General features: G+C 47.8%; 1 pseudogene; it reads right to left on the bottom strand.

The window, feature by feature from the left end:
* Positions 1 to 17,394: 17,394 nt before the first annotated feature.
* On the bottom strand, positions 17,395 to 18,714 carry LOC140396768 (protein FAM200B-like; annotated as a pseudogene).
* Between the last annotated feature and the right edge of the window lie 224 nt (positions 18,715 to 18,938).

Below are 18,938 nucleotides of genomic sequence, written 5' to 3'. Positions count from 1 at the left end.
CAAAAGAGAGAGCGACTGCAGTGAGATATCTGAGTGATCCTTCCGGGTTTAGGCCTCAAATGGTGACGTGAAGATTCAAAAATGACATTGGACAAATGGACGTAACGGATTGGGTGTTTACTGTGGAGCATGTATCGCTTTTAATTGATAATGTCTTTATTTTGTGTTTTGTAATTGTCTAGCGGCTTATTCTAAGAAAACGAGGACCAGAGGAGAATTGCCCTGAAGTAACTGGTATGATTTGTTTTAAATATCTTCCAAAAGGTTTAATTTTAGGGGTAAATCCCTGTGCCCTCCGACTTTCAGGTGGACATCAACCTTTACCTTTTGAACAAGGAAGCCCAAGTGCAATGTCAATTTGGTATAGCCCAAGAACATCCCGGTACAATATACAATTTGGTATGGTCAATTGATGACTCATCTGGATGGACTTGGCCGGCAGCCAATCGGCTCCATCAGAAGTCAGAGACATGACCACCTTTGATACTGATTTCCGTGGTTAATTCCAGAAGATTCGAGCACGGAACGCAGGCACCATTTTAAGTTACTTCTGTTTTAACTGGGAGATGCGAATCCATAGGTTTTAACCCTCTCTCATCTGAAAGTAACCGCTCCTCGGCCAGCCTGTCTGACATGCTAAAGGAGGCAAAGGTCTGTCTCCTGAGACCTCTCTCAGGGTCTTACAGACCGGTCCCCTGCGACCTCTCTCAGGGTCTTAAGAAAAGCCTTTTCTTTCTCTGCACCACAGCCTATTAAGAACTGCAGAACATCCAGACCAGTGGCAGACAGGCTGAGTGATTTCAAAATCTTCTTTTTAAAGTTCATGTGGAGAACTTTCATCTTACCTCAGTGATGCTGAGGGTTTAACGGGTGCAGGTAAATGTCCAGGTTGATAAATGTGAATGTGACTCGCAAGAGGAAAACATTTATCCTGTGAGTTCTGATTGAATGCACACACGAGATGATTCAAGCTAACGGGTGTGATTGAAACCTCCCCTTCCAAAACGGTGGCCAACTACAAAGACTAGAACCTCAGCAACATAGATACTCATCACCCATTCCTTTTAATTCCTATTATTGTGACCCGTCGCCATATGTGTGTTTGGGTAGAGGATGGACCAGAAAGGCAGCACGGTAGCATTGTGGATAGCACAATTGCTTCACAGCTCCAGGGTCCCAGGTTCAATTCCGGCTTGGGTCACTGTCTGTGCGGAGTCTGCACATCCTCCCCGTGTGTGCGTGGGTTTCCTCCGGATGCTCCGGTTTCCTCCCACAGTCCAAAGATGTGCAGGTTAGGCGGATTGGCCATGATAAATTGCCCTTAGTGTCCAAAATTCCCCTTAGTATTGGGTGGGGTTGCTGGGTTATGGGGATAGGGTGGAGGTGTTGTCCTTGGGTAGGGTGCTCTTTACAAGAGCCGGTGGCGACTCGACGGGACGAATGGCCTCCTTCTGCACTGTAACTTCTATGACAAAAGGGGCGAATAATTAGATTTATTGGTCGTTGTTATATAATCTATACTGTATGTTTATCTCTTCTCTTGTTGTAAATAAACAGTTGTGTTTTACTTACAAATCTGGTGCGTGTTAATCATTGCAGAAAGCAAGGGCCAAGATCTGAATAACCTGATATGAATTTTTCGTTATTTGACTTATTTTGGGACACCTGGTCCTGTGGGACTCGAACTGACCACACACTCGCCAATGGCGTCGTTACAGTGTGCAGGAATTGTCTCCAGCTACAACTCCCGAAACACCGTGTTTCGGAGACAGAGCATCGGCAGGGGATACGGTGGGGCATCTGCGTGTAGAGAGTATCGTGGATAGCATCTACAGAGATATCACCACAATGCAGGTTCAGGCTCCAAAGGCAGGATGGGAATGGCTGCCCAACAGGCAGCGCGAGAGGGCGAGGAAGGCAGTACAGGAATTACCTTTGGCCATACCCTGGAAAACTGATATTCCAGTTTGGATACTTTAGAGAGGAATGGCTTCTCAGGGGAAAACAGCAACAGCTAAATGCGTTGCACCACGATCGGTTGTGTTGCACTGCGGAGGCGTAAAAAGTATGGAAATGCAATAGTTATAGGAGATTCAATTGTAAGGGACATTGATGGGCGATTTTCTTTTGGCCGCAAATACGATTCCAGCATAGTATGTCGCATCCCGAGGGTAATGGATTCCTCAGGTCAGCTGCAGGAAATTCTGCAGGGGGAGAGAGAACAGCTAGTGGTCGTGGTCCACATCTGCACATAAGACATAGATGAAAAAAAAGGGTTGAGGTTCTGTAGGATTGGATTTTGTTCTCTTCACAGAACCGAGGTACAGTGAAAAGTATTTTCTGCGAGCAGCTCAAACAGCTAGTTTCGTTCATGAAAATAAAATAAAATATAAAGAATATACATAATAGTGCAACACTAGGTACACAATGTAAATACATTGACACCGGCATCAGGTGAAGCGGACAGGAGTGTAGTGTTAATCAGCTCAGTCCATAATACATGAAAAATGAAAAATCGTTTATTGTCATAAGTAAGCTTCAAATGAAGTTACTGTGCAAAGCCCCTAGTCGCCACATTCCGGCGCCTGTTCGGAGAGGCTGTTATGGGAATTGAACCGTACTGCTGATCTGCCTTGGTCTACTTTCTAAGCCAGCGATTTAGCTCTGTGCTAAACAGATCCAATGTGCAATGAAAATCGCTTATTGTCACAAGTAGGCTTCAAATGAAGTTAATGTGAAAATCCCCTCGTCGCCACATTCCAGCACCTCGTTTAGGACTCTTGTGACAGCGGGAAAGAAGCTGTTTTTGAATCTGTTCGTGCGTGTTTTCAGACTTCTGTATCTCTTGCCCAACGGAAGAACTTGGAAGAGTGAGTAAGCCGGGTGGGAGGGGTCTTTAATTATGCTGCCTACGTTTCCCAGGCGGCGGAAGCAGCGTACAAGGAGTTAGGACGAAAGTTCAAAAATCGGACCTCAAATGTAGTGATCACAGGATTATTGCCATTGCTAGTCAGAGTAGTTATAACCGTATATATCAGATGAGCACATGGCTGAAAGATTGAGCTGGGATGAGGATTTCATATTCTTCGGACAGTAGGACAGGTTCTGAGGAGGTTGAACCACTACAAAATGAATGCGTTACACGTGGGCAGGAGCAGGATTGATATCCTCGGTGTAGTATTTTCTGGAGTGGTTGGGGAAGGTTTAAGCTCCCTTGGTTTTGAGACTATGGCCCTGCAACTTAATGAAGGAAACTATGGCAATGTGAGGCGCAAGTTGGCTATGATCGATTGGGGAACGTTACTTAAAGGGATGATTGTGGTTCGGCAATGCTCGACTTTCAAGGAGCGCAAGGGCAACTGAAACGATTGTGTATCACTGTCTGACACAAAATTAACACGTGAAAGGTAACCAAACCATTGCTTCCAAGGGAAATTAGAGACAGTATTAGAACCAAGCATGAAACTTACAAATTGGACAAGAAATTCAACGGGCGGGCTTCTCCGGTCCGTTGGTCACAGTTTCCTGTGCAGCGCACCCCCCCCCCCCCCCCCCACACACACACACCGCCAGCAGGATTCTCCGTTCCCGTGACCCACCAATGGGGTTTCCGATTGTGACCACTTCACGCCAATGGGAAACTCATAGGCATGGGGGTGTCGTCAAGGCAGTTTGGAGGGTTCCGCTGACGGAGAATAATAAGTCTGAGGATTGGGAGCAGTTTAGAATTAATAAAGGAGGACAAAGGGACTGATTAAGAACCGGGAACTAGATAACGAGAGTACACTTTCGGGAAACATAAATATTGACTGTGGAAGTTTCTATAGGTATGTGAGAGAAAATGATTGGTAAAAACGAATCTGACAGCCATCAACAGTGTGATTGATAATGGGGGCGACAATCAATGGCTGATCAATGAAACATACTTTTGTTCTGTCTTCACAAATAAGGACACAAGTCAGATAACAGTAAAGTTGGAGAGCGCAGCGTTCACCGAGAGGGCGTAAGTGAAGGAAATCTGTATTAGTGGACAAATGGTGTTGGGAAAAGTTGTGTGATTGAAGGCCGATTAATTCGCAGGGCCTGACAATCTGCACCCTGGCGGAATTAAGCAAGTAGCTCTCGAAATGATGGATGCATTGGTTGTCATCGTCCAGCATTGTATAAGCTTGGGAAATTCCTGCAGATTAAAGGGTAACTAATATATCTCCGCTATTTAAAATGGGAAGTAGAGAGAAAACAGGGAACTGTAGACCTGTCCGCCTGACGCCGGGAGTGGGGGAAATTCTGGAGTTCATTATAAAAGATTAAAAGCAGAGCACTTCAAAAACAGTGACAATGTCGGCATGGTTTTATGATGGGATCATCCTGCTTGACAAAGGTCCTGGAATTATTCGAGGATGTCGCCAGGAGAGTTGACGAGGGGCGCCGGTGGATGTGGTTTGTTTCTGAAGGCGTTTGACAAAGTCCCACATGATAGATTAGTGTGTAATATTAAAGTGCATGGGATTAAATGCAGTGTGTTGAGATGGATGGAAAACTGGTAGGCAGACAGTAAACAAAGAATTGGAAAAAATGGGTGTTTTCTTTTCCCAAATTTCCAGAGAGTTACTATTGGGGCACCGGGGAGATCGGAGTTAGGAGCCCAACTATGCACAATATATATCAATGATTTAGATGAGGGGCTAAGTGTAATATCCCCACGTTTACAGATGGCACAAAGCTGGGTGGAAGGGTGAGCTGTGAGGAGGATGCAGAGGTCATTCAGTGTGATTTGGACAAGTTGAGTGAGTGGAAAAATGAATGACAGAAGCAGTATAATGTGTATAAATGTGATATTATCCACATTGTTGCTAAAACGAGGAGACAGATTGTGTCCTGAATGTCTATGGAATAAGAGAGGCAATGTGCAAAGAGACCTGGGTATTCTCGTACACCAGTCACTGAAGGCAAGTATGCACGTGCAGCAAGTGTTAAACAAGGCAGATGGCATTTATAGCGCGAGGATTCGAGTAAATGAGCAGGGATGCCTTGCTGCAATTGTACAAGACCTGGCGAGGCCACATCTGGAATATGGTGTGCAGTTTTATCAGAGGAAGGACATTCTTGCTGTGGAGCGAGTGCAGCGAAGTGTTACCAGACTGATGCCTGGGATCACGCGACTGATGTATGAGGATACATTGTATCGTTTAGGATTACATCCACTGGAATTCCGAAGAATGAGGGGGGAATCTCATAGAAATCTATAAAATTCAAACAGGACTGGCCAGGTTAGATGTGGGAGGGGCTTTGCGAATGCATGGGACATCAGAACCAGGGTCACAGTCTGAGTACGTGCCGAAACCGTTTAGGACAGAGATGAGGAGACAATTCATAGAATCTACAGTGTAAAAGAAGGCCATTCGGCCCATCGAGTCTGCACCGGCCCATGGAAAGAGAACCCTCCCTCAGCCTACACCGCCACCAAACCCACACCTCCACCCTATCCCCGTAACGCAATAATCCCACCCCTTTTCGACACTAAGGGCAATTTAGCATGACGAATCCACCTAACCTGCACACATTTGGGCTGTGGGAGGAAACCGGAACACTCGGAGGAAACCCACGCAGAAACGGGGAGAACGTGCAGACTCTGCGGAGGCAGTGCCCCAAGGTGGGAATCGAACCTGGGATCCTGGAGCAGCGAATCGACTGTGCTAACTACTGTGCGACCGTGGCGCCCATTTCTTCATCCAAAAAATGGTTGGTCTGTGGAATTCATTCTCACCGAGGGGAGTTGAGGCCAAAACATTTATGCTTTGAAAACGGTGTAAAATATAAAGTTGGGTGAAAGGGCTGACATGATGGCAGGGGGAGCGGTAGGGGAGGGGGTCCGGCTAATGAGTTGGATACTCAGCCATGATCATAACAAGTGGAGCAGCAGACTCGAAGGCATAATGTTCTCCTCCTGCTTCTAGAACAAAGAACAATAACAAAGGAAAGTACAGCACAGGAACAGGCCCTTTGGTCCGACAAGTCTGCGGCGACAATACTTCCTGTCGAAACTAAAATCTGCTACACTTCCGGGGTCCGCATCCCTCTATTCACATCATATTCATGTATTTGTCTAGATGCCCCTTAAATGTCACTACCATCCCTGCTTCCATCACCCCCTCCGGCAGCGAGTTCCAGGCACCCACTACCCTCTGTGTAAAAAATTGCCTCGTACATCTCCACTAAAACTTGCCCCTCGCACCTTAAACTTATGCCCGATAGTAATTGATCCCTCTACCCTGGGAAAACGTCTCTGTCTATCGACCCTGTAATGGCCCTCATAATTGTGTAGACCTCTATCATGTCACCCCTCAACCCCCGTCGTTCCAGGGAGAACAAACCGAGTTTATTCAACCGCTCCTCATAGCTAATGCCCTCCATACCAGGCAACATCCTGGAAAATATCTTCTGCACTCTCCCTAAAGCCTCCATATCCTTCTGGTAGTGTGGCGACCAGAATTGAACACTATACTCCAAGTGTGGCCCAATTGAGGTTCTACATAGCAGTAACATGACTTGCCAATTTTTACACTCAACGCCCCTGCCAATGAAGGCAAGCATGCCGTATGCCTTCTTGACTACCTTCTCCACCTGTGTTGCCCCATTCAGTGACCTGTGGACCTGTACACCTAGATCACTCTGACTGTCAATACTGTTGAGGGTTCCACCATTCACTGTTCCCTACCTGTATTAGACATTCCAAAATGCATAACATTACATTTGTCCGTATTAAATTCCATCTGCCATCTCTCCGACGAAGTCTCCAAACGATCTAAATCCTGCTGTATCCTCTGACAGTCCTCATCGCTATCCGCAATTCCACCAACCTTTGTGGAATCTGCTAACTTACTAATCAGACCAGTTACATTTTCCTCCAAATCATTTGTATATACTACGAACAGCAAATGTCCCAGCACTGATGCCTGCGTAACACCACTAGTCACAGCCCTCCAATTACAAAAGCATCCTTCCATTGCTACTCTCAGCCTTCTATGACCTAGCCAGTTCTGTATCCACCTTGCCAGCTCACCTCTGATCCCATGTGACTTCACCTTTTGTACCAGTCTGCCATGAGGGACCTTGTCAAAGGCCTTACTGAAGTCCACATAGACAATATCCACTGCCCGACCTGCATCAATCGTCTTTGTGGCCTCCTCGAAACACTCTATCAAGTTCGCGAGACAAGACCTCCCCTTCACAAAACCGTGCTCCCTCTCGCTAATACGTCCACTTGCTTCCAAATGGGAGAAGAACCTGTCTCGAAGAATTCTCTCCAGTACTTTCCATACAACTGATGGAAGACTCACAGGTCTGTAGTTCCCTCGATTATCCTTGCTACCCTTCTTAAACACTTCGATATTCTCTGTTACAATGTTTCGAAATGTTCCTGATTATAACAAAGTCCCGTCAGTATTTACTCAATTCCATTGTTAAACTGACTATTGAATCTGCCACCATCGTATCTTTAGACAGTGTATTGCAGATTATCGCACCCAGTATTTATCCGGTTCCATTGTGAAACTTACCATTGAACCTGCCCCCATTGTGTCTTCAGACTGCGTGTTCGAGATTATAACAACCCCCTTTCAGTATTTCTCCAATTTCATTGCGAAACGTATTATTGAATCAGACAGTGTATTCCAGATTATAACACTCCGTTGTCAGTATTCATCCGATCCATTGTGAAACGTACTGTTCAATCTGCTCGCATCATGTCTGTAGACAGTGCATTCCATTGATAACAAATCCCCTCTCAGTATTTATCTAGTTCCATTGTGTCAATAACTGTTCAGTCTGCTGTTGTAGTACCTCGAATGACTGGCGATCACTCAGTAGCTTATTGAGGAAGAGACTTAATAAGTTCAATAACTGTTTACAGCTAGTGAGGAGTGAGGCAAAGGCTGCCGTGCTCCACAACCCCAGATTCGAATCTGACAAATTAAATCCGCTTTCAAGAACGTGGCACTCGCTCCCCATTTACGTTCTCCATTGACTGATTTCAATAACAACTTAATTAGCGCCCAGAAGAGACCAACGGGAGAATCTATGGGTGGAGTCAGAGGTCATTGGTAGAGTGTTGAATGTATACTTCATATCTAGCTTCACCCAAAAGAATGAGGAGGTAGGAATGGAACTCACGGAGACAGAGTTTGATATCCTTCCGCAAACTGGCATAGGGAGGGACAAGGCGTTGGAGGTGTTAGCAGACTTAAAAGTGGACAAATCTCCAGGTCTGCTGGAATTGTGTCTCAGTCTTAAGTAAGAGACGAAGGAGGATGAGATTGCAGGGGCTCAGAACCGCATTTTGCTCTTAGGCCACGGGCGAGGTGCTATGGACTGGAGCACATCTAATGGGGTCCCACTATTCAAGAAGAAGGATTGCAGAGATTAGCCAGGGAACTACAGGCCATTGAGTCTCAGGTCAGTGCGAGGAAAACGTCTGGATATATTTGTGAAGCTGAGAATCTATCTCTGCCGAGAGAGTCAAGGTTTGATACGGGATAGTCAACATGGCGCTGTCAGAGGGAATTCATGCCTAAAAAAGTGATTGAATTGTTTGAGCATGTGACCAGATTTGCCGATTTGCATTTAATTAAGAATATCCCATTCTTATTTTCCCAATTCAGGGGCAATTTAGCATGACTGATCTACCTACCCTGCACAACTTTTGAGTTGTGGGGGGTGAGATGGGGTGAATGTGCAAACTCCACACGGACAGTGATCGGAGCCGGGATCGACACCGAGTCCTCGTCACTGTGAGGCAGCAGTGCTAACCACTACCTCACCGTGCCACGTAGTGCAGTTGATGTAGTTTACACAAATTTCAACAAAGCCTTTGACAAGATCCTACATGATAGACTTATAAAGAAAGAAATGCATGTGGACTATCGGGTAATTTGATAAGGTTAATTCAAAAATGTCTTAGGTTATAGGGGACACAGGGAGTTGCGAGACGGCTGCACTATTGACTGGAAGCCAGTGTCGAGTGGCGTTTCACATTTTTGTCCATAGATCTCTGAAGATGGGAGGGCAAGTTAATAGGGTGGCGAAAAAAGCATATGCAACACTCACGTTAACAATTGATACATAGATTTAAAAAGCAGTGAGATCATTTGGTGTTGTGTAGAATTTTGGTGAGGCCGTCGCTGGAGTACTGTGTGCAGTTATGGTCGTCACATTACAGGAAGAATGTGTTTGTACTGGAGAGGGTGCAGATGCGATTCAGCGGGATTTTGCCTGGGATGGAACATATACGTTATGAAGAGAGAGTTTGGATAGGCTTGGGTTGTTTTCATTGGAGCGAAAAAGACTGATGGAGGTGGACAACATTATGAGGGCATGGACAGATTGGATCGGGAGCAGCTGATCCCTTATTTGAAAGGTCAGTCACGAGTGCACGCAGGAACAATGTGAGGGGCATGAGCTTCTGGGAGATTCAGGAAAATCCTTCCTATCCAGACAGTGATGACGATCTGTAATGTATCCGTCCTCCCCACCAAATTCGGAAATAACAGATCCAACCTTGTGCTAATACCCTGCCCGTTAGCAACACGGCATATGTGACACCTGTGGTGACATGAGGTGTTGTTGTATAGGCGATAAGGAATCGGGAAGTCCGGTTTCCTCGAGAGGATGATGACTGTTTCTTCTTGGAAGCTTTGAATGTTTGGACAGCTCTCTGAGCCAGTCGGTTTGAAGCAGAGTGGTAGGAACCACTTTTATATTAAAGGAGGATTGAATATTACGGTCAGTGTTTGAACTATTTCCTCCATTCCATCCGTCAGTCACTCTACGCAGCAAATCTAGATTAGGTTACGCTTCTACATCATTGTTAAAGAAAAGGTGTTGGATCTAAAGGGGTTAACTGACCCTGTTTGTTCAGTGACTGTAATTAATGTCAGCCTCCATGGATTCTAAATCTGTCACTGGGGGGTTTCTCTCTGTTATTAATAAGCGATTTCTTTCAATGTGTTATCCCAAACCGTCAGCGGGAGCATCAACTCCAACACTGCCAGAGATCAGCGGCTCCAGAGAGACCGAGAGGTGGGAGCAGAATCTCAGAACAATCGATCGGAACATTAAAACAATGGGAAAGAATCTGAGAATAATCGATCGGAATGTTACAACAATGGATAAGAACCTAAGAAAAATCGATCGGAACGTTACAGCGATGGATCAGAATCGGGGAACAAGCGATCAAAACGTTACAACAATGGACAGGAGTTTATCCTGGGGCCTTGACTACATTTCTGGATATGGGTTACCTTTACCGCAGCGGATCGAAGGCGTCCTTCTCATTATTCAAGCGGGTTACTACCCCCTCCTGGCTGTTTTTGGTGTTTCTGGTGAGTCTTGTTGCCAAGTAATTTATTGTACAAACTAAGTTAAGGTATTATTGATCTTGTCATTTGTATCTTGCTAAGATTGAATCCATGTTCGTGCGTTGCAGTCACTAATGTCATTCCCTGTCCAGTGGCTCCACTCCGATCTCTGGTTGATATCGGAGGCTACACTCTCTTTGACACTGATGTTCTCTGCCCACTTGTCATCATCACCCCTGCCTCACCTCAGGTTCAGAATAAACCTCGACGTGAGGGCGGACTCTCCCTTTCAGACACGAAGTTTTGACTCCGGGACTGAATCAATGGACTTCTGTCACAGCACAAATGGCGCCGTTCCCCCACAGTTAATGCGCTACCATCGACGCCACGTGGAACACGATCGATTCCAATGGAAAACGTTGTCACATTTGCCGTGGTCTGGATTGACACGGAACAGGCTGACACGCTGCAGCCGCATATAAGCACCCGGCTCCATACGCACACTTATCCCGGCCAACAAGATGGGAGCACGGAGAGCGGCACCATGATTCACGGATGCTGAGCTCGAAATCCTGCTAGACACTGTGGAGGAGGGGCAGATGCCCTAAACCCTGGGGTAGGAAGGAGGTTGTCAAGCACCGCCGCTCACCGGACTTGGGCGCAAGTAGCAGAGATCGTGAGTGCCGTGAGACCGCCAGGACCGGCCAGCAGGGCAGGAAGAATCTGCACGACATCTTCGAGGCGGTCAGGGTGAGTAGGCAGCAGTGTGCCCCTGGCATTAACCATGACCCGCACACCCATAACCCAACCCTTCTGCCCCACACCAAGAGGACGACCGAACCCCCACTCTGCACCGCCTTCCAGCACTCATATCGGCCGTGATGACCGCTTGCCCTCGCCACGAAGTCCATCAGCTACACACCCCCTGTGCTGTCTGCATCTGACTGTCTTCCACTACGTTTTCTGTACCCCCCCCCCCGTCCCGTCCCGACCCCCTCTCAGGAGAACACCCCACAAACTCTGGGAGAGAGAAAAGAACGGGGGAAACTGCCGACATGTGGCTTCGCATTGCAGCAGAGCAGCGGGCACTGGACATGGTTGATGGGCCCGGAGAGTGGGCAACCACTGAAGCACAGGTCGGAATCGGGCTTGCTGTTCGCCATGGCACCCGAGTCGCCATGCCCTCCACCACCAGCAGCCTCGTATCTACCACTACCAATTCACCACCACCCACACACGTACCCTTAACCAACACCGTCCGCACCCCCACACTCACCGCTCAACCACCATCACCCCGCCCAACCCCCATACGCACCCCACCAGCCCGCATCCCACTCCACCTTGTTATTGAAAATATGGAAAGGTGTGTCATTTGAAACATGGAAGTCTGGCAATATCTGGTCTGAGAGAAACATGAGAGGATACAGGGAAAGATCCCACAAAGGGTTAACAGCAGCTGCCAGGAGGGGATTGTAAAATGCAGATAGCCTTCGTCAAACAGGCTTAGCAAACAACACAAATATGATTTTTGTATGAAGCTCAGAACAATGGTTCACACCTTCATTGAAACTAATTATCTTAGTAAGCAGCTGGAAAGGAAACGATGAGGTTCAGTTGAATTTGGTGACAGTTCTAGGTGTGAAATTTTGCTAATACCAGGTAAATTAAAGAAAACTGGAGATTATCAGGCTACGAGAAACATAATTCAAAGCCGAAATCAAAGTCAAAATAATGAGCTGAGGACACAATTGGTAAATAAAACTACAGAAATGGCAGGAACCAAACCAAAATTAACACCTCTTGAAACCAAAGCATTTTTTAACATCACAAAGGAACTTTGAACATCACAAAGGCCACAATGTTATCAGATCTATGAGATGAGATCATGTCACAATGAATGCTTAGTTGTATTAGAATGTTTAGATCGAAGATACTTTTTACAATCAAAGTGAAGGAAGAGTTACTTTACAATAAAGTCAGAAGAACTTAATGACTGTTAGAAAGAGAATATAAACCCAGAGATCAGAGCAGGAACTATCAGAACTCATAGAGAAGCAGAGAAGGAACAAGCAACTCAGAGTCAGACTACAGTCAACTCGGCCATGGGACAGGGACAGGGCAACGCAGCCGAGCTAAAAAGCTAATATATCTAAGGAAGACTAGAATTTAAAGAGTAGGCAGAGTCCGCTCAGAGTCAGCTCAGAGACAGCCAGCAGAGCCAGCTCTCACAGCTCGGTACATGGGAAAGATAGGACACAGCAACTGAGCTCACCAGCGAATACCTCTAAAGAAGGCCAGTTTTTAAAAAGAAGATTGATTGTCAAGTTGGGCCTGAAGGTCCCTTCAACCAACCAGAAGGTTCGAGAAGTAAGATAGTTTTACTTTTCTGTAAAGACAGTAATTGCAGCTTTTAAAAGAAAAAATATAATCATAAAATAACTTAATCTAACCTGAAATAGTGGTTATTCCAAAGTCTACATTACTTACTCAGCAATGCGGGACCTAGGATCGATGCTACTAAGTGGTAAGTAGATGAAATCTTCGGTGAAGGTATGGGTTATACCGGGGGATAACCTGAAAATATAGTTTGACCTAAATAGCACCATCGGAGCCAGGGAGTGAGAATTCCTGTTCACCATTTAGAATGTCGACCCTTTTTGGTATAGGGGGACATCTACGAATAGTAGTGAGTTTTCAACAACAACTTCCGCAATCTAGCCAACCACCCCACAAATCTCTGCACCACCACACCCACACCAGCCTCACACCACTCCCCCTCCATCAACAACACCCCACAAACCCCCTCTCCATCACGACCCGCCTCCCAAAGACATTATCCAATCATGCGCCGTGTCTTGTGTCTTGCAGGAACTGCTGGTGATGAGATGGGCCCCTCTGCGGTCCGCCGGCGACAACCACAACCCCAATTGGATAGCAGCGAGGAAGAGGACGTGGACGGTAATGGGAGCCCTCAAACCGCAGCTCTGACACTCCAAAACACCAGTCCGGGGACGACACTGACGTGTCGTCACAGCTGTCCCCAACACCCTCCACCATTCCAGAGACACTCACCTCCGTTGGACATGTTAGTCAAGAGTCTCCCTGCCACTACCTGCTGTGAACTACACAAGTGTAGCGTTGTAGTAGGTGGAGGTAGTAACCCTGAGGGGACGAATGGTTGGAGGGCGGCCCGAACCCAGGGAGTAGCTGCCATCCTCTTTGTTTTGGGCTTGTGGAAAGGGCGGTCCCATCCACAGTAGCGATGCAGTTACAGGGACCGAGATTGCATCAGGTGATCACCTGCAGTACTGGCAGATTACGTTGGAGAAGTCCAAGCATCTGCAAGAGCAGCAGGTAGTGTCGACCATGTGTGTCACCCAGGTCTACAGCGCATGCATGGCATCCGTGGTGGAGGCCTTTTAAGCGAACGTTTCGGCTATGGGTCAAGATGATCCAAGCCTCTGTCATTCTATGCGGGTGATGGCCAAGGCTCAGGCCAGAACTGCCCTACCACAGGCAGCTACATACCAGGGCCATCGTCAAATTCTAGGTGCGCTCCTGGGCAATCAAAGTAGGCCATGGCTGAGACTGTTGGCAGCATTATCCAGATATTGGCCAATTCCGCACAGCCAAATGGATATCGGGCAGCCACTGGCTGGTTTCGCACAGACCCAGAAGGCAGTGGCGCAGTTGCAGCATGATGTGGAGCAGCCCTGAGGGATGTGGTCCAGCCCCTGTGCCCCACGACCATGGTCAGGACGTGAGCGGAACCTGACGGCTGGCAGCGCCAGGTGGCGGGGGAGGCTCAGTGGTTATCTCTACTCAAATCTCCATCCCAGTGAGCAGCCTAGCATCATCATGCAAGCCGAGGGAGGAGGGGTTATGGGACCATTGCCGGTGACTCCTGCAGTGGACGAGTCGGACACCGTAGCACCTCGCACACCCCTCCTGTCCCTGCCGCATCAGATGGCTCAGTGGGTAGAAGAGCGCAGCACTATGCCACCTGAGACGCCAGGCTACATCCAGTCGTGGTCGTCCCAGAATGCGGCGGTCAAGAGGACCAAGATCACAGGGCGAGAATCGCAGCAGGCTGCCTCCATCGCTGATGTACCATCTTGGATCCACCAGGTTAGGGCCTGTACGGCAAGAATTTAAAACAACAGCTCAGTTGGAATCGGTGCAGCACCGATAGGGTCTAGGGCACAAACCTGAACATGTATTTTTGTTGTGTGTGTGTATTAATAGTTGTACAATAAAGGCATGTTCATAACATTTTAGCCTGCCTCGATGCCCTGCCAGACGGGTGTGCGGGATGGGCTGATACGGGTTCCTATAGAAGGTGGCAGTAGGAGCGGGGGGGGGGGGTCGAATGTTGCGGATGGGCATAGGCCGAGGACCCCGGATAAGCCAGCACTCATAGCACCAGAGTCCCACCCAGATTTCTCCTCAAATACAACTCCGCCAAGTCATAACCGCGCCCCCCCCCCCCCCGCACCATCCCCAACTCCGCAACCTCAATGGTCCACCGGGCTACTACCTCCACCTTCCCCCATGTCCACCCACGGCCATGCAGAAAATACCCTGCCCTTTGCACCTCGTGCCCTGCCGGTGCCCAGCTGAGTTAGAGCCTCCAGCTCTGGCGCCCTTCCCGGTTGCCAGGGGCCCCGTTTGCTGGAATTTCCAATGCCAGTGGTACGCTCCATGGCCCCCCTGTATTGGCTAATGTAAGCGCCACCCTTGGGTGGACCGCTTCCTGCCTCGCCGGCGTGTTCCGGTCGGATGGGGGAGGGAGGAAATTATTGAGCTGTGGGGTGGGCACGCTGAGGTGTGGTCGGGAGGGATGCGGCACCTATACTGCTGCTGTCACTCTGCACAATCATTGGGCACGGAGGACACAGTGGGATGAGCAGCATTGACGTCTCGTGCCTTGACATCCCTGCCCTTTGGAGGCGCACCCCTATCCCACGGCCAATCCCGTGGTCACCTCCCAGCAACCCGCGATGCACCACCTCCCTCTGGCTGGGATTACGCCTCCCCTACCCCCATCCAGCCAGGCCAGTGGCAGGTCCGGCAGGCCACGGCCACGCCTCTGCATGCCCTTTCCAAGCTCTCTCCGTCATTGGTCACAGTGCCTGTTTGCAAATTTGTAAATGCTCAAGTAAAACTCGCCATCGGTAATTCTCCCCAGCGGAGGCAGAGCATCGCGCAAGCGCGGAGATTAACGGGTCAGGCCCAAGATATGAAAACTACATTTCCTGTACCTTGTGACACCGTGGACGAGTGTGCAGTCAATTTCAACCACACAGAGCACCCAGTCCCACCATACGCGAAGTAACCATTAATGGGTGTCTTCCGAAAACATTTGCTGCTCCCATGAGTTGCAGGCACCAAGTTTATTGGAAAAATATTAACCAAATGTTTATTAATAAAAAGATGAGAATATGACAATATAAAGAATTAACAGGACAATGGTCTATGCATCTACCTAGTCACAATCGCCGCCCAAGCCTCCAGCCAGACACATACAAGACACAGACAATGTCACGGTTGGAGAGGATGACAAAAATCCCGGCATTGAAGGAAAATGGTTGAGGCGAGTCCTCACTGCTGCGGTTACGGCTGATGGGAATAACGTTTCATGTTTACACCATTCCAGATGGAACTTGGGACAGGATGTTCATATCAGTGTAGTACTTGTCACCGGCCACTAGATGGTGGTGTACACATAAGACATAGAAGCAGAATTAGCTACTCGGCCCGTGGAGTCTGCTCCGCCATTCAATCATGGCTGATATTTTTGTCATCCCCCTTCTCCTGCCTTCTCCCCATAACCCATGAACCCCTTATTAATCAAGAACCTATCTATCTCTGTCTTCAAGACACTCAGTGATTTGACCTCAACAGTCGTCTGCGGCAAAGAGTTACACAGATTCCTGAAGAAATTCCGGTTTTAAAGGATCGTCCCTTTTATCTGAGATGGTGTCCTCTGGTTCTAGCTTTTCCTACAAGTGGAAACATCCACTCCATGTCCACTCTATCCAGGGCTCGCAGTGTCCTGTAAGTTTCAATAAGATCCCCCCTCATCCTTCTAAACTCCAACGAGTACAGGGCCAGAGTCCTCAACCATTTATAGAATCTCGACAGTGCAGAAGGTGGCCATTCGGTCCATCATGTCTACACAGACCCTCTAAAAGAGCACCCTGCCGGGGCTTAAACCTCACACTATAATTGTAACTCTACCTCGGGCCAATTTAGCCAATCGAACTAACATGCCATGTTTGCACTGTTGGAGGAAACCGGAGTACCCGGAGGAAACCCACGCAGCACGTGGAGAAAGCGCAAACTGCACACAGACAGTCACCTGAGTTCGGCATCGCACTGCGTCCCTGGCGCTTTGAGGCAGCAATGGTAACGACTGTGCCACCATGCCGCCCACACGGATGCTCAGATCAGCGCAATTCCGCTCCTTTAATATCTGATGGAGCTCCGTCTCCTTAAGCAACTACTGCAGCTTTCTTACTGGCTAAACAGTTTTATTCCCCTTTTCCTGAACTCTGCACTGCAACTCTGGACGCACTTTAAGGAATATTCTAAGTCTTCTTCGCAGAATATTCTGGAACTCCTCCCTGTCCCTGGATCAAAGATTTTGATTGTTTCCGATCTCTGGAAAACGGATGGCACTTTCACAATCAAAAGATTCGCTTCCCATTAATGTTGTCACTCTGTGCCCTTTTAAACAAAAAAGCCTACACAAATTTAACTGTAATTACTCTTAAAAGCGGCAGGCAAAGAGAGAGATCGAGATAGAGAGAGAGAGAGAGGGAGATTCTCCACCACATTCTAGCTCAGTGTTTTTCAAACTTTTTTTTCCGGGGGCCAATTTTTACCAACCAACCGACGTTCGGAACCCACGCCGGCCGACCCTCACGGCCCATTTTTTCTTATCTTTCGTGCGAGAGGTAAGCCCGCTTGGCCCTTCATATCTCACTCCAATCCGGTTCACAGGAGGAAAGGGTTATGCAGATATCGAGTGCAGAATTCAGCCGGTTGGTTTGTGAATCTTCATCTTTCTGAGGACGGATAGTCCGACCGCGCACATGTCGCTCATTGTGAAAGGCAAAAGCAACAAAATGTTTGTTTTACACAGCTCCGGATACCCCTCAGAGCCGACACTCCAGAATGCTGAGTGCCTCATTGACATGGGCCGTGCTTTTCAAATGCTGTCACAGCGATGCACAGAAGCTCAGTTTCTTCATTTGGAGTCAGTTGCAAGTCAAGAACTGATTCTGGGATCTCAAACTCACAGGGATTTTTCACCCACTTCTTTTCTCTCAAAATCATAAACTTCTCCTCTGTAAAATAGCGACCAGAATTGTTGATCAGGGCAGGCAGATGCAACTCAATAAGGCTTGCCAATCCATTTACTGTTTCCTTATTAATGCTGTTTTCTTCGATGTTTCGAAGTACTGTGGCAAACATGTAGTAGTTTTGGCTCTGCACTTGCAATTGCCAAACTTTCAATACCTTTTGGAAAGCTTCGAATTCTTCACATTGCCGAAAGCAATCGCCATCCTTCCCTTGCAATTTGAGGTTCAGTTCTTTTAGAATTGAAAAGATGTCTGCAAGGTAAGACATTGTTAGCATCCAAGGTTCATCAGCAAAATAATCAGCCACAGAGGACAATTTCGTGAGGAGGAAAGCGTGGATTTCGTACCTTAGTTCGTAAACTCTGAGTAGCTCCCGACCCTTTGACAGCCATCGTACTTCTGTGTGGAACAATAAATGCGTGTGTTCAGGCCCCATATCGGAACACAGAGTGTCAAAAAGCCTGGTATTGAGTGGGCTGCGTTTGTTGAAATTCACAACTTTCACAATTCCTTTCAGCACCAATTCAAGATCGGAAGGAATTCCTTTCGATGCCAGTGCCTCACGGTCAATAAAACAATGATTCCAAACAATTGTCCTCAGCAACGGCCTCCTTGCTCCTGACTCTAACTCCGCTGTTTTTCCCAGTGTGGTTGGCTGCTCCATCACTTGTGATTCCTCTGCCACGAACCCAGCCGAGACCGCACTTCCCAACCACAAACCTATTCAAAGGTTCAAAAATGTCTGCGCCAGTCGTGTCGGTTGGTAAAGGCAGGTAGCACAGACAATCATTGTCCTATGTATACCTAACGTAAACTAGCAAGGTTTCACAATCTGAAATGTCTGTACATTCATTCAGTTGCATTGAGAGCGCCTGCCCTGATTTTAAACGAGAAACAAGCTGGGCTTCTAAATTCTCAGCAATATCACAAATTCGGCCACATTTTTGGTTATGGTCGCGGCCGTCATTTTGAAGTCCGCTCGTAGCCGGCATTGTTAAAACCCGGCTGCTGTGACTGTTGCGCAAAAAATTGCCAATCGGGACCGCCGCGACAGACGGCTCTGCGACCCTCCCGACACCCGCCCGTGATCCACGCGCGGGTCACGTCCCGACTTTGAAAATGCCTAATCCGCCTGACCTTCCTTCACAGAACTGAAACAAAACATCGAACTCTGCAGAAGACCCACATTTGTTCCTGAAAGTATCTGACTGGCTTC

The sequence above is a fragment of the Scyliorhinus torazame genome, chromosome 20 (assembly GCF_047496885.1).
Source record: "Scyliorhinus torazame isolate Kashiwa2021f chromosome 20, sScyTor2.1, whole genome shotgun sequence".
Taxonomy (NCBI): Eukaryota; Metazoa; Chordata; class Chondrichthyes; order Carcharhiniformes; family Scyliorhinidae; genus Scyliorhinus; species Scyliorhinus torazame.
Note: the sequence above shows the minus strand (reverse complement) of the source record. Positions and strands in the feature narration are given on the sequence as shown.